The sequence below is a fragment of the Tenebrio molitor genome, chromosome 1, assembly GCF_963966145.1.
Source record: "Tenebrio molitor chromosome 1, icTenMoli1.1, whole genome shotgun sequence".
Taxonomy (NCBI): Eukaryota; Metazoa; Arthropoda; class Insecta; order Coleoptera; family Tenebrionidae; genus Tenebrio; species Tenebrio molitor.
The window spans coordinates 26,492,578-26,506,410 of NC_091046.1; the positions used below are offsets into that span (position 1 = coordinate 26,492,578).

A 13,833-nucleotide genomic window follows, 5' to 3' on the forward strand; every position below is an offset into this window, starting at 1 on the left:
TTCCGATAAAGCATTTGCAAGTTTCTGTAAATATTCTTTACTGATCTTCACTTCATCTGCTGTTATACCCATTTTTTAAATGAAACTTCTCTATTGAATATTTGAAATAAATACATGAAAAAGACATATCTGTAATTTTGCATCCGGGAAATGCTTTTTTAACATTTTTCGTTCTGTTTTATCTTTATCGGACATAAAGTCCATTCACGTTGGATTTTCCTCTCAAGGTCAAATAATAAATTTTTTTCGCTCTGTAATTATGTTTTGTAAATAGTGACATGCAGGTAAACACCGTACAGGTTGGATTGAGCATTGCTAAATCGCATTATGTTGGTTAACTGCATGTCACTATTTACAAAACATAATTACAGAGCCAAAAAATTAAATTATTTGACCTTGAGAGGAAAATCCAACGTGAATGGACTTTAATAATTTGTACTTTTTCCAAGCAGGATTTCGTTTCTATACAAAAATTAATGGACGTTTCATCTTCATCAACTAATAAACACACTGCGACTATCTCACTAAAACCACAACTATCTTCTATCATTATAATATACCGGGTGTATTATGAAAAACCTTTGGTGCTATAACTTCCTTATTTTTTATCCGATTTTAACAAATGGTACGTCACACAAAATCGTTTTAGAAACACTAGAGCCCGACATGCTATGATTTTTTTTAACATTATTTTTTTTGACAGACCGCAGCTAACTTGGTTTTTTTAAGTTGCACTGTATATTTTTTTATCTTTATTCTGATAGATGTTTATCTTCTGAATACATTAAAATTAAAATAAAAAAATCAAGTAACCATAACTTTAGTATAGCAAATGTTTGAAATTACCTCCATTCTCTCTAAGGCACATTCGACACCTTCCACTGACGCCCATTGCGGCGTTTAATAAAAATTCTGGTGGTATTTGTTCACATACTGCTACGATTCTTTTTATTAAATCATCTCTGTTATTGGCCGGAGTCAAATATACATTGTCTTGAATGTCCATAGCTGTCTTAGTCACTTAGCAAAATTAGAATGCACTTTTGTTACTGTATAATGTGATTGCTTAATTAAAAAAAAAATACATCATTTTTTAATTTCTTCTTTTTGTTTCTATGCATGAGCATGGTTGTTTACATTTTCATATTTAAAATAAAAATCTCTATAAAACTGAGCAAAAAAAGTTAATAGTGCCATTTGAAAAAAAAAAGTTGACTATCATTTGTCAAAAACAAAACTCAAGAACAAATATTGGATCAATTCAAATTGTAGCCCATTTAAAACGATTTTGTTTGACATATTATTTATTAAAATCGGATAAAAAATAAGGAAGTTATAGCACCAAAGGTTTTTCATAATACACCCGGTATATGTTGCTCTTTTAAGGTCAACTAAGCAATAATCGAAAGCAGGTTTTCACGGCCGTTGTCAATATGGTTATTGTTTTCCGGGTTGTGCCGCGGTCGTCTGGAATGCTGGGTAGCTGACGTTTCAATAGCCAGTTTACTTACAAGCTCCGAAGAAGATAGCAGCATGGCAATATGTACCATCAATAAACAATATTTCCGGAAATGCCTCCATGTATTTTTTCATTCTTTCATCTTGAAAATACAGTCCTTTAAAAACTTCATCCACTAACAATTGAATATCACTACAGGCATGTGTTCTTAAGCATGTTAACACATTCTCGGAAGTTTTTTCTCTCTGAAGTTCTCCTGCTGATGTTAGTTAGATCTTTAAATGTAACCTTGCGACCGGTCTCTACTCTTATTTTATCCAGCACAACCTTTTTATTTGCATCAGCTCTTAAAGATTCTCTTACAAAATCTTTAACACTTTCTGGGAGCTGTAATCTTTGTTGTGAAAGGGTTGTAAAATATGTTTTGGAAGATGTATGGTTGTGATTGTCTTTCAATTCCAGTACACACAGATATTGTTTTCAGGCACTGACGCGTACAAAAAGTGTTGCCTCACAATCTTCTTTATACGTCGTACATTTTCTTTTGGAATGTTCATTTTTGGATTTAAAAGCTCTACCACCTTTAACGCATGCTAGTCGCATATGATAATATTTAAAGGATTTATTAATGTTGCCGACGCTTTCGGGGGCTCGTTTACGTTGATTTTCGATTGTTCTAGCATCCCGTATCCAAAATTCATTATGAACACTTTTCTTATACCTACAAAGTTAATACACTTTTAAACGCTTCATGTGAAGAAAACTTGTCTCCAACTTTCATTTTCACAACCACGCGATTTCTGTTTACGAGTTACCTACCTACACACTGTGAGGTTATATGTAGTCGATAGCCGGCATCGTCCACAATATTGTGCGGGAAAGCACAAGCAGCCATTGGCTTATTTTTCGGGCACCGTTGCCGGCAGCGGAGGCACCGCCTAAATTTTTTGTAATTTGCTGTTTTAAGAAAGCTGTTAATGCATTCATTTTGAATGCGTTAATAAACCATTAATGCATCCGAAATCTACAAACTTTTTTTCCGTTAGTAACACACATTGAACGGAATATCAAATGTCAGTGAATTTGAATATATAGTTTCAGATGAGATACATAATAGTACATTCTTCAATGAGCCTATAATGATGGTTATTATTCAAGAGAATGAAAATTCCAACACGAGCCGTAGGCGAGTGGTGGAATCATCTGAGTGAATAATACCTATTATACGCGAGTTGAAGACTATACTTTCTCCACGACTGTATCAAGAAAAAACAATATTCGAAAATTTAATTTAGTTTGATTTTTAATATTTGATAGTTTAAATTGTGCCTCGTTTAGCGGTTGCTACGCAATGCGCGACTTATTCTTTACAAACGCATCCGATTGACGATGTAGCCGTGATAGGATAGAATGAAAATACGAGGGCCGACAGCCGTGAGTTTCAGTATATTCTTTCACCGGGTGTGGAATTGATATTGTAGGGAAACGAACTTTATAGAACAATCGGTTTTATTTCTGACAAGTCTCAAAACTATAATAATAATAATAGCTTTTATTAACCCAAGAACAAAACTGTCCACAAAGGGTAACAAATAATAAATAATGTATATGTATATTCATAGGCATATACATAAATAACAATAAAAGAGAAAAGAAAAGGTAAAAAAAACAACCTAGAAAATAATATAATAGAGAAAAATTAAATAAAGAAAAATTAAATAAATAAATAAATAAATAAATCCCCAACATAACCAGCAAATACATCAACCACATCTAATTCAACAAAGACAATGCTTCAGATATTCGACGACGGAATGTACCAGCATGATATTCAAATATATCAGCAAATAGCTGCAACTGGTTATACAACGTACACATAGCAATAATTGGTGAATTTTGATGGTAATTAGTGCTTGAAAGTTGATTGCAGAATGTAGCACTATAACGAATTCCCAATTTTGGGATTCTAAACTTTAACATTTCAACTAATTCCGAACAATCAATCTTGCAATGCACGATTCTGTGTAAGTACAAAACAGATGCAATCTGACGCCTGACATACAAGGGTTCCAGCTGAAATTCATTGATTAAACATGTGTAGGCATAACCCCTAACTGGATAAGCACCAAATTTAACAAGGTACAAATACTTTAAAAATTTCCTTTGTATGGACTCAATGGAAGAAACATGAGTTTGATATCTAGGGTTCCATACCACACAAGCATATTCAAGGTGAGAGCGAATGAAAGCATAGAATAATAGTTTAAGGCAATCAATACTTTTAAAACTCTTAGTGTTCCTAATTATAAATCCTAACATTTTATAACATTTAGAAGATAGATGTTCATAATGTTTAATAAAATTTAATTCTCGGTCAAAAACAACACCCAAGTCTTTTTTATTGTGACACCTATTCAATACAACGCCGTTAATACTATATGGATACTCTATACATGACCGTATCCTAAAGAAAGACATTGCTATAATATAACAATAACAATTGAATTCCCTCCCAACTTCCTAACTCTAGCCTACTTGCTTCGAGGGTCACTGCACAGCTCCCCCCTGAGTGATAACGTAATCTTTTAACAAAAAAGCTGGTTTAACTCGATCAACGGAAACAACCTTTGCACTATTTTTGATTTGGATGGTGATCGTTTTTTCATTCCTTGAGATTACTCGATAAGGTCCATCATAAGGGTGTTGTAAAGAACGCCTCACAGCATCATGTCGGAGAAATACGTGGGAACAGGTTGCAAGAGCTTTCTGAATTAAAACGTTCGATCTGCCGTGATGAGCAGCGGCTACAGGACGGAGAAGTTGCAGTTTGGTCTTCAAATTTTCTGCGAACACTGACTGACTGACCTCTGATTTCAAGTCGGCCAAAAATTCTCCTGGTAACCTGAGAGTATCTCCATACACTAGCTCGCTTGTTGAAGTACCCAAATCTTCATGTAAAACTGAACGAAATCCCAATAAGATAAGTGGCAATGTTTGTATCCACTGAGGGGTAGCATGACACATAGCAGCTTTCAAAGGTCTATTTGATTGCGGGTGATAAGCTGTGGTGTGGCTTGTTTTAGTTCAAATATTTTGGTTACCTCTTTAAAAAGTGAAGATTCGAACTGGGTTCCTTGGTCGTGTTTTATTTCAGCAGGTACTCCGAAACGCGCGATCCAGGCCGACAAAAACGCTTGCACTACTGTTTCGGCTTTGATGTCTTCCAATGGTATGGCTTCTGTCCAACGAGTAAAACGATCAATACACGTTAGAAGGTATTTGTATTCTTTTGAACAAGGAAGGGGACCTACGATGTCTATGTGCACCGTCTTGAAACATTCGCTTGGCGTTGGAAATGTGCTCACTAGACTTCTTGTGTGTTTTCCAATTTTACTTTTATGACATTGAATACAAGTACGAGTCCACAAAACGCTATCTTTATTAATTGAAGGCCAAATAAATTTTGTACGAAGAAGTTTCGTTGTCGCTCTGATACCGGAATGGGATAAATTATGGATACTTTCGAACACTTGGCGTCGAAATGTATGGTCTGATGACACCTGTAGAAACGTCACAATACATTTGTTTGTTCGAGTCAGGTATCGAGATTTTCTTGAAATGTAAATTTGAATGGGTCGATGTCATCAACAACGATTTTAATTCCTCGTCGTTTTCCTGAGCTTCCGCCACTGCTTCGTAATTGACAGGTTTAATAATAAGAACCTCTTGAATTCTGGAGAGCGTGTCTGCAACAATATTGGCCTTTCCTGAAATATGTTGAACATTGGTAGTAAATTGACCAATGTAATCGAGGTGTCGTAACTGACGAGGACTTGCTTTTTCTGATTTTTGCTTAAAAGCGAAAGTAAGTGGCTTGTGATCCATGAAAAGAACAAATTCACGTCCTTCTAGCATGTGACGAAAGTACCTGATGCTCAGATATGCTGCCAGCAGTTCACGATCATAAGTGCTGTAACGCTGGTGAGTAGCACCCAATTTAGTAGAAAAAAATGCGAGCGGTTGCGATTTTCCTTTAACGAGCTGTTCTAGAACTCCGCCAACTGAAAAGTTTGATGAATCTACATAAAGTGCTAACGGTGCTCCTGATGTTGGATGAACTAAAAGGGTTGCATCTGCTAGAGTTTGTTACAGGTGTCGAATGCTCGTTTTAACTCTTCTGTTCATAATATTTGGACTCCAGTTTTCTTGTTTTTACCTGACAATATGTTTTGTAATTTGAGTTGTGCTCCTGCTGCGTGAGGGATAAATCTCCGGTAATAATTTACCATTCCTAAAAAACGTTGTAAGTCTTTAATCGTCCCAGGCAACTTAAAATTTGTAATGACGAAAGCTCGGATTATATGCACTAAAAAATGAAGAAAATATGCGCATATACAAGAGTTCAAGAGTTATAAATTTGTTAATGAAGCCCTGCAACCTCGCTTTTTTGCAAAAAAGATGACAGGTCAAAAACGATGACAGATAAGTGTTGACAAAAAGACGCTCTAAACTCAAAATTTAACGTAGAATCGAAATGTGAAGTCAAAATGAGGCCTTTCGGTTAAGAAAAATAAAGATGGCGTCGATTTCCGGTATTTCCGGAAGTGCCACCATTTTGAAAATATTTCATTTGAACTTGGAGTTATCGGTTATAGTCAACTACCAATTCTCATATTAATATGATTTGGGGAAATCAGAAAGTTTCTAATGAACGGGCTACGTGAATCAGCCTGTATATGCACACTTTTTAGCTAAAAATGCACTGAAATATGCACAAATATGCAAAAATATGCATAAACATGCTATAATATGCTCTATCATTTTTATAATAAAAGAAAAATTTCACAGAATTAATCTATTTATTCAAAATTTATTAATATACAGTGAGCGGCAAAAGTATGGAGTAAATTCATTAAAAATTAAACAAACTTTATTTCAAAAAAATCTTTGGACGGGTCAATTTTAGTTTATAAAAATACATATTTTAAAACTACATAAAATTCCAAGCATATTCCCCATATATTTTTTTTAAACTCTGATAGTCCTTTTAATTCTCTAAACGACAGTGTAAAAGTTTTGTTATCTTCGATAAGTAGGGCCCGGATTTTAGGCAAAATGGACTATTTTTATTTTTTAAGGCACATATATGAAACTTGTCTATAAATGATTTCTGGCTTAATTAGAGTAATTAGAGCCATATTTGATTCTGCCTAATCGGCCTAAAATGCCCTTTAAATACCTATTTTACTTTTTAACTGCCTGAACATGCCTAAAATGACCAAAAATCAATTTCATTTTCGCGATTTTTTCCCAATATTCGAATTCTGGGAAGTTTACGGTATTAAAAATGTAAAAGTGGTACCTCAATAAAATTTACAATGCTTTATGATTGTGAAATTTAGTGAGATGTATTTATTGAAATGTACAAAGTACAGTACAATAAAGGAATTACTTTTTCGCTTTTACGGTTGGGACCATGATGTCAGCGGTAAATACTCCGACAATACAAAAGTACCACAAACCATTAGACTGGACTGGCATAAATTACAGAGTTTATCTGTTTGCCTCTGTTCGAAGGGGTGCAGGTATACACAGTCTAATGGTTTGTGATACTTAGGTATTGTTAGAGTGCATTTCAACGAGAAGTACACAGGCGTGGCTACCGAGATGCGTTAGATGTAGGGGAAGGACGACCCAAAATCGAGTGCATTGGCGTAGTCCAGTTTTATTTTTGTTTTTACTTTCACAACACAGAAAAGATCAGATTTTCACAACCGGGATTAGAAGTCGAGTTGTATGACATAAAAAAGAAGACGGTGAAGAACAATAACCTGGCTGGCTAGAAGCTTTAACGTTTATACAATGGTCTCTGCCATAAAAACGAAAATTAGAGATTTAGAGATGAAGATGTGCCGGAACATGAAACCAAAATGGAAGAAATTAATTACAAATTTGCGCCTATTACCTCTTGCGAGGTAGAAAGAAGTTTCTCAAAATATAAGTCCATTTTGGTGGATAACGGACAATGTTTTAAAATAGAAAATTTAGAGCAATATATTGTATGCAATGTATGTAAATGCAAGTATATAACTAACAAACTTGTAGGTAGATATATTAATTAAAGTATAAGGAATAATTAGTAAATATCTTGTTGGGTGTACTTAAAACTTTAAAAACCCATTTTTTAATTTAATTAACCACAACTTTAAGGACCTAATGTGGCTTATTTTCAGTTTTTAAGGGACTATTTGCAGTAGTTTAAGGGACTATTTTAGGCACCTATTTTCGACTTTTTAATTGCCTAAAATCCGGGCCCTATCGATAAGGAAATTTTTGAGGAAAAATTTTTTTTTGAAAAAATTATTTTTTTTGTTCGACACTGTCAGAATTTGAGAATTTTCTCCTATGTGAACGGATTTTGATAAATGTCACAACTTGTCAAAACGAAACTTCAAGCTAATTTTAAAGGTTTTAAGCGATTGGAGCCTTTAAGGGGCTCGTCGAACAAAAAAACGTTGTATTCAACTCGTTCGTGTGCAAATTGGGGCTTTTTTTGCACTCGTTTCACTCGCGTTTTAAAATGGCCCACGCGTGCCAAAAAAGCCCAATTTACACACAAACTCGTCAAATAAACTACTACAGCGTGATCAACAAGGACTGAAGCTGTTGGCAGCAAATGACAGCAAAATATTCCCAAAGTATGAAATTTTTTTGTGCGTCAGTGTTGGCACCCGCTGCAAGTTGTGAATGTCAAAAAATTTAGGTTATGTTACGTGTTGGTAGTTTTAAAACACGATACGTACAAAACGACCAAAAACAGTATAAAATGTAATTAGCGGTAGGTACTTATAAATGGCCCACTGTGTCGATATTCATAAAAGCGACAGGCCGTGCCCGCATGCCCCTCCTGAGAAACAGAAACATGTTATTATTTTCGAGTTGAAAGTCTGCGGGATGCAGGGATTAGATCCGGGAAAATTTGTAAGGTTGGAACTTTAATTTCTTCTTTAAAATGGTTAGGCAACTTCCATATGACAAGCCTGTAAAGTAAGGAAAAGGAATGACGTGATTTTTAATGGTAAGGATTATTAGGCCCTGCATTAAACGTGCCCAACAAAGAACTTTGGATGCGTGTGTTTTACATAAGAATCACGCCTGTTTGGAGTGAAAGCTTTCGCACTGACTTTCGAGGGTTTTGTTCCATTCTACCTCGAACATTCTCAACTACATCTTCTGCCAGTAGGTTTTGCCTTTTTCACATCACCTGTTTGTAGGTAACGTTGCACCAATCTCGTGCAATGCTGCCTAAACGCGACTAAGCTACCGCGCCGCCCAAAGTACCAACTGGCTCGGGGAACATTTGTTGAAATTGGTGCAATGTATCGTCCGTGCTCCGTGGAATACTGCCAACCGTCAGCAGCATCAAAATTTCCAGTCCGAAAGTACGCCATACCAATAAAAATGTCTTGCTCTAGTGTAAAAACCATTTTCATTAATAAATTGATACAAAAATGACACTTGATTTTGAAGTTTAAATTTGCCCGTCAAAATTGACAACTGAAAATGTAATGCTACCAACTTCACTGAAATTTTCATCATGTTGTCATTGTTGCCAACAGCTTCAGTCCTTGTTGATCACTCTGTATTATTTTTCACTTTAGTATAATTGCATGATAACTCCTAGGATACGAAATACGTAAACATGTCCATAACAACCGGGGAATAAAATAGGGCACCTGTATCAATCAAAAACTGTGTTTTAGTTGTGACATCTGTCGTAAAAAGGCGACTGATTTCAGAGCCACTCTCGCCGGTCGCCGCGTACGAGTGGCTTACAAGTTTTCCGCTTGATCTTTCCCTGTTCTTACAGGGGGGCTGGCAACGATGAGCTCTAGAACCAAACTTCATATTCATATGGTACCAACATGGTCGAACATCAGGGGTTGAATCTTCCCTTCTCCTTTGTGTAGGTTTATTGTACCAGTTTTTGGCTGGTCGGTTAATCAGAGCCTCAACCTTTTGAATTAATTCCTCTACTTGATTTTAAAGGTTTTGGAAAATTTCAGGCGGATCCGCAATTGCTTCATTAATGACTGTGTTAGTAGTAACCTGCATGATTTTATCTGCTTTTGATGCTAATTCCTCTAACTCAGAATCAAAACAGGACTGTACTGTTTGACATTGTGCCGGCAATCTTTGAATCCACAAAATTTTTAATACGTCATCAGAGAATTTGTTATCTGAGAGTTCCTGCATTTCGCGCAATAGTTGACTAGGACGTTTGTCGCCCAGTTCGAAAGTATGCAATCAGTTTTCTAATTTGGTTATCTCTGGTTCTGAAAATCTATTTATCATTGTTGTTTTCAATTTTTCGTATAATACATGTCATTCTCGGGAGTTTTCATTATAACACCACTCACTTCGCTTAAAATGTTGCTCTCAATTGCTGCGACTACGGCATGGTATTTTGTGCTATCTTGTACAATACCGCAGTTGATAAATTGAGATTCCAATAGATTGAACCAGAAGGGAGGAATCTTGAGTGAAACCCTTGATACTTGTGACGTAGTTTTTTGCTTATTCTCCTGTTTAGACATTCTGTTCGACATCGGAATCACCAATGTAGGGAAACGAACTTTATAGCTGTTCCAGCAAAATGAGCTGCACCGAATACAGTGCAATCGACAATTATTCAGATGAAAGAAGGCCTTGAAATCTTGATCGTGCGTCGACAAGGATGGAAGTATTTCTGGTTGCGTATATTATACCACCTACCCGTTACAATTTAAATTTCGAAATTTTTTCCGAATCTCGGCCAAACAGGCAATAGCTCTGTACCTATGTCTATTCTTCGTTATTGAAAACACCATTACGAAAGTAAAATTAATCTTTTAAGTCCTGAAGTAAAAACCATTTTTGCGTTAAAATTTGGTTCATAGTGACAGTTATTTGACGTTTATTAGCTGAGTTATAATCAAGATACGAAAAATCTGACACTGTCAAAGTTATAGCCGCCCCTTATCTAAGTAATTGTTGATTGCACCGTATGAGCAAACTTGTAGCTGCTACGAGTAACAATTAATAAACAATAAATAACAAATTTGTGTCTTGGTCGGCCACCATTGATTTTTTGACTTTTACTTTTGCGGTTGCGTACCGAATGCGACAGGCCAATTTATAAAATGGTCTGTCGTCGACTATGACACGTCAACGTCAGCGGTACCGTCAACGTTTGCGTCATACGTACGGACGTCAATCTATAAATCGAGCTTCAATATTGCTGAGTTTGCGACCTTGGGGGGGTTGCCGCTCGCTCCGCCATATTGGTGAATAAGGTGGAAAATCACATTTTCGCGATTATTTCATTATCCATGCGAGATACGGCTAAATACCGGGTGATCAAGAAGGACTGTTTTACAGCCCTTTCACAATGGCGTTAACGTTACGTTGATGTTAAAACGTTAATGTTAACGTTAGATCTAATTACATGTATTTCAGTACTTTTTATAAATTATTTCCGTTGGCTAATGTTAGAATGTAACGTTAAGAATCCAGAACATTTCTAGGACTAACGTTAACGCTAACAATATCATGCAACATTAATTTTCATCATAACGTCATTGTGAACGGTCTACAATGAAATACATGTAATTTTGAATTTCTAGATCTAACGTTAACATTAACGTTTTAACATCGACGTAACGTTAACGCCATTGTGTATGGGCCTTAAGTTGGCAGTAAAATTAAGAACATTTTTTAAGTCGTTTATTTATAACACTGCAACCGGATATGTTTTGTTGGTTTATTTGACAAATATCTAATGTAGGTATAGCATTAACAACGACAAGCCATCAACAACCGAAAGTTACTCCTGTTATAAGATTTAAAATACAATTCAGTGTTACCAACTTAAACAGTCCTTCTTGATCACCCCGTATAATCTGTTTCAAAATCAAAAATCCACCAACACTGCATTCTACCCCGAAAATACAACCGACAACGTCGCCAACTTTTGTTTTTAGTGTGTCTGCAAGTGTCAGAAAAAGTGAGGTTATGAAACAAAACTGTTGGACAGTCGTTTTGGTCGTAATTCATCGTGTTTTTTATTCTCATTTTATTATTTCACTCAAAAGATATGATATAGTAACTACTACCTTTTTGTACATAATAATTATTTTGTGTTTCGTAAATAAACGCACCAGTTCAATGTCAAATTATGGCGGGAGGCAGGGCTAACCCAAAAAAATGAAACTTATTCCAGGGATTTCTTTTTTTCTGCCAACATAATTCAACAGGTGGTGGATTTTTGATTTTGAAACAGATTATAAGTTATTATAAAAATGTAGAGCATGCAATTCTCTATAGTCTATTTTTTCCTGGTAGGCGCGTGCGTGCGCATTTACAAAATCCTGCAACGAAATGCGACTTTCCTATTGGTTACTTTTTTTCTACTTACACTAGAGAAATGTGCAATATTACAGTGTTCTGTACTGTCAATGAGGTCCAAGCTGCCATTTTTGTTTCATCGTGTCTTAGTTCTCCTTTCGTGTTTTGTGTTGTGTCCGTTTATTTATTATAAAAACAGTTCTTAGTTCTTAGAGGTTAAGAAGTTTTGATATGTCAACAAGATATCTCAATTTCGATCACCAAATAAACGGCGTAAGTTGGATTTATGCTAACTACAAGTAACAGTTTTTTATTAATGCATATTTATAGCAAATTTCTCACAAGCCGAGAAAGAAATGATCGTTAAAGTATTTCGTGGGATCTCCAAGGATTTTGCCGAGTTAACCAAGACGGCTCAAATGGAAAAAACTGCAGATTATACTGGTATTGATTTCTAAGTGTTTTTTTTTTTTTTGTTGTATCACAGCTTAATTACTTTGTGTTGAAGGTTGTGGATTTAGAACCATTCAACGATACTTGGCGGAAGAAAAGAAGTGTGGGCAATGACAGGCACCGAAGAAACCTGATAGGAAATGTATGATGCAGTTGGATGAACATCAAAAATGTTTTGTACCCAATTTAACTCCTGTATGTATAAAATAAAAATAAAAAATGTTGTACAGTCGCGGCCGTTGAAATCTCAGACAGGAAAGATTTAAACACTCTCTATAAATTCCGAAATTTGATTAGCGCAAATGGGGTTTTCATCAAGGATTGTAAAGTCAGTGTCAGTTTTTGGCATATTACGAGTAAGTCAGAGTCGTGCGTAACATTTGAAATGCCGCAATTATCTAATTTGCACAAATGTGTTAGCATCACCAGGCTGAGGGACGGTGTGAGTATAAGGGCCATAGCGAGAGAAATTAATGTGAATAAAAACACTGTGTTATTGGCAAAACGTAAATTTGAAGAAACTGAAACCATCAGAAGAAAGCAAGGCACCGGAAGAAAGAACGTATCACAGGGCAATGATGATGCGTTGTTGGTCAACTTCCTCAGAGAAAATCCCTTTGCCACCGCAATGCAAGCCAAAATTGCTACAAATTTTCCAGGCTCAACAAGAACAGCGCGCAAAAGGATAAGACAAACTGAACTTCGAAATCGATCTGCGGCTAACAAGATTGTTATGACTCTTGCAAACAAAAGGGAAAGACTGCATTTTGCCCATCAATACTTAAATGGCGATAACTTTTGGGCAACTGTAATTTTTTCTAATGAAAAGACTTTCCAGTCATGCAGCAATGGCCGTGTTCGTGTATATCGACCAATTAGGGAACGATTTGTAGAACAATATGTTCGTCAAATCAATCGCAGTGGAAGATTCTCGGTAAATGTTTGGGGCTGGATAAGTTTAAAAGGACTTGGGGTATGTATAGTTATCGAGGACAGACTAACGGCAGTGGTATACCGTGATATTCTGCAAAACGCTATGTTAGCGTCAGTAACTCAAGTTTTTGGCAATAATTTTACTTTCCAACACGACAATTGCCCAATTCATACAGCTCATATTATTAGAGATTTTTTGGAAGTGAACAATGTGCTGTGATGAACCAAGTGGGTAATTCAAAATTCCCACCAATCGGCCATCTCATTTTTTTTTTACCAACATACACAATGAAAAATAAAACCCGCGAAATTCAAAAAAACTGGCCAAGAGCGCGTGATCGTACTTAGTTAATTTCCCTACGTTGTGTTTTTTTTTTAATACAAATTAAACATTACCAGATTCGTTCCAACAGGGTTTGTGAACCACACAGAAGAGTGCAAATAAAACAACACAATAACTAAAACCAGCTATTTATTCAAAGTTATGATTTTCGTTAACGCCGGGATTCATTAATAATAAAACGGCTCGGGAGAGGGCACCCAAGTCTCCGCAAATGTGAGAAGACTACTCATTTAGAACTCTAGGAAAATGGTGAGCTCTG

General features: G+C 35.8%; 2 long non-coding RNA genes across 2 annotated transcripts; both read left to right on the plus strand.

Moving 5' to 3' along the window:
- Positions 1-8,099: 8,099 nt before the first annotated feature.
- LOC138133396 (uncharacterized) lies at positions 8,100-8,974 on the plus strand. Its single transcript, XR_011160352.1, has 2 exons — positions 8,100-8,537; positions 8,734-8,974. It is a non-coding gene; the product is annotated as an uncharacterized lncRNA (long non-coding RNA).
- A 2,986-nt stretch (positions 8,975-11,960) lies between these two features.
- Positions 11,961-13,226, plus strand: LOC138141259 (uncharacterized). Its single transcript, XR_011163057.1, has 3 exons — positions 11,961-12,118; positions 12,176-12,289; positions 12,354-13,226. It is a non-coding gene; the product is annotated as an uncharacterized lncRNA (long non-coding RNA).
- Positions 13,227-13,833: the final 607 nt, after the last annotated feature.